Genomic DNA, 2,766 nt, shown 5'->3' on the forward strand with positions numbered 1-2,766 from the left:
ACACTTCAGAAAGAAATTTAAATATACATTTCCAAAATGGCTATACCCATGTTTCCATTGAAAAAAGATCGTATCATGTAACCCCGGAGGAAAAGCATGATTATTACAGATTGGGGTATTCAGATATAAATCTGGAATTTTCAAATATACCTTGATTTGTTTCCATACTTTAACTAGGTTTGAAATGACTATATTACCATCGACATTTTTGACTTCAATTTTGATGGGACATTAGATACAGATGGTTGATTTTTACATTACAAATGTTATGCTTGCATCACTCTTACACAACTTTCTTTCTTTTTTTCCCTTTCACTGTTTGTTTTTTTTCAGTAAACTCTGTTTGTGGAAATTAAATGTTGTCACATAGAAATTAACTTGACAAAACCAGGTTATTTCCACTGAGGTTTCCATTGACTTACAGCTATGGTTTCCATTGATCCTGTTGTTTTTTTCTTTCAGAATTTTGTCATTTTGATACAGTTTTCCACTATCCTACATAGTACAATGACCTCAAAATGTATTTGGACACTTAAGACATGAATATTTGACCAAACATGGATTCGGATTATGTCAAAAAACTTTTGTTCTCTTCATTCTGAATAGTAAATCTGTTGGTTTATCATTTGCGAAATGTTTGATTTGAAAAGTCGAACGCAGTGACATTCATGTGTTTGTACATGTCAATTAATTTGTGTTTTAGGGCTGCTATGTAATTTATAATGAAAACAGCTGAAAGTCGGCTTGAGTGGGTTGCTTGTTGTTTGTTCATTTTCTGTCTTTAGTACTTTTTGTCATGTCAGAATTGGGTTGATCAGCTTTCTTGAGGTCTGGCTTCAGACTTTCTCGCTCTGAAAGCTGCTTTGATCAAATGTCTGACCTTCTGCTCAACAGTTCCAGTCTTTTAAAAATGCGTCTTTTTGGCAGAACATGTTTCTCACGTGGGCGGTTGTCAGAATCTGCTCTTCACTCTGTTTCTCCAAGCGCTTGAGGGAGAAAAAAAAATGTTGGTCGGGTGCCATTGAGTCCTACCTCAAGAACTGTGAGATTTCAACAGACAGATCTGAACACAAACAGCTCCAAATCACTCATGAGAGCGACCGCAGTGACCTAAAAACAGCACAGAAATCCATCGAATATTATTTTAAACCTCCAGTGTTTCAGTATTTGCTTATTTATTTCAATATTTAATTTGTTTGCATTTTTTCAGTATTTCAGTAGGTTATTCAGTTATTCAATCATTTATTCTGTATGATTCTGTATTATTTTTGTGTTATTTATTCATATTTTTTAGCTTCCTTATTTATTTATTTATTTATTTATGCAGGTCAGGTTTTCAGTATTCCATTTTTTTAAATTTTATGTTTCACTACTTCAGTTGGTTATTCAGTTTTTTTTTTTTATTAGATTTTTTTTTTAACTCAGGTTATTCAGTTATTCATTAATTCAATATTCTGTATGACACTGTTTTTCTTTCCTTCCTCATGTCAGTGTTTCAATTTTCCATTTTTTTGTATTTTAATTTTCATTATTTCAGTAGGTTATTCAATAATTTAATATTTAATTGTCAATATTTTTTGTATTTACTATTTAAATATTTTTTTCATATTTCAGTGTCTTAATGATTATATTTCAGCGTAAGTACTTGAATATTTAATTTTTTCAATTTTAATTTTCATTATTTCAGAAGATTATTCCTTAATTCGGTATTTTAAAATGTAAATATATTTGTAATTAATATTTCAGTTTTCTTATATTTTAGTTTTCTTATTTATTTATTTGTTCGTTTGTTTGTTTGTCTGTCTGTTTTACCATGCCATTTGCAATATTTCAGCTTTTTGCATTTTATTGTTTTGAATATTTCAGTTTTTTGTATATTTATTGTTTTGTTAATCAGTAATTTAATATTTCATATTTTTAGTATTTATATTTCATATTTAGTATTTCAGTTTTTTTATATTTCAGCAGTTTCTTATTTGTTTGTTTACTTATTAATTTTATTTTTCAGTATTTCAGTAGGAAATATTTTAATATTTCAGTATTTTAAGCAGGCACCAGCAGTTATAAGACAATATTTCATTTGTACAATAGTGAATATAAACACTCAATGAGCTCCAGTTTGGTTATAAGTTGGTACTGAGCTGGTGCTCGGCAGGAGCTAGTTGCTCAGGACCAGCTTAAACCAGTTCATGACCAACTAAGGACCAGCTTAAACCAGCTCAAACCAGCATGCTTCAAAACATACCTAACCAGTATATGCTGTTTTTTTCAACAGGGTTCATCTGGACAACCTCCTGTCACAGGGTTTCAGTCACCTGAAAGTGGCCCGCCATCTTGCAATCTCAGTGAAAATTGGAGGAATGCTACCAGTTAATTGTCATATAATTAAGGAAATTTGCACCAGGTGCCAGATTAACACCAATAACTTGGCGGTATCTGTAAGTGTTCTCTAATTTTAACCCGAAGGTTGTGGGTTTGAGTCTCAGGTCCGGCAGGAATTGTCGGTGGGGGGAGTGAATGTACAGCGCTCTCTTCCACCATCAATACTACGACTAAGGTGAGACCCTTGAGCAAGTCATAGGTTTTTTTTTTTTTCAAATATATCATTTACAGTTTTTCTCGAGTGCTTAAACACATTTCTTGAAACTATGCCTCATATTCTCAAAACAGTAAACACAAATCCATAACGTCTCACCCAATTCCCCAAACATCCTATTTTCAGGTCAAAATGAAGCTCTACACTCAAAACCATTCACTCTTGCTGAA

Source organism: Sinocyclocheilus rhinocerous, unplaced genomic scaffold, assembly GCF_001515625.1.
Source record: "Sinocyclocheilus rhinocerous isolate Xijiao unplaced genomic scaffold, SAMN03320098_v1.1 scaffold303, whole genome shotgun sequence".
Taxonomy (NCBI): domain Eukaryota; kingdom Metazoa; phylum Chordata; class Actinopteri; order Cypriniformes; family Cyprinidae; genus Sinocyclocheilus; species Sinocyclocheilus rhinocerous.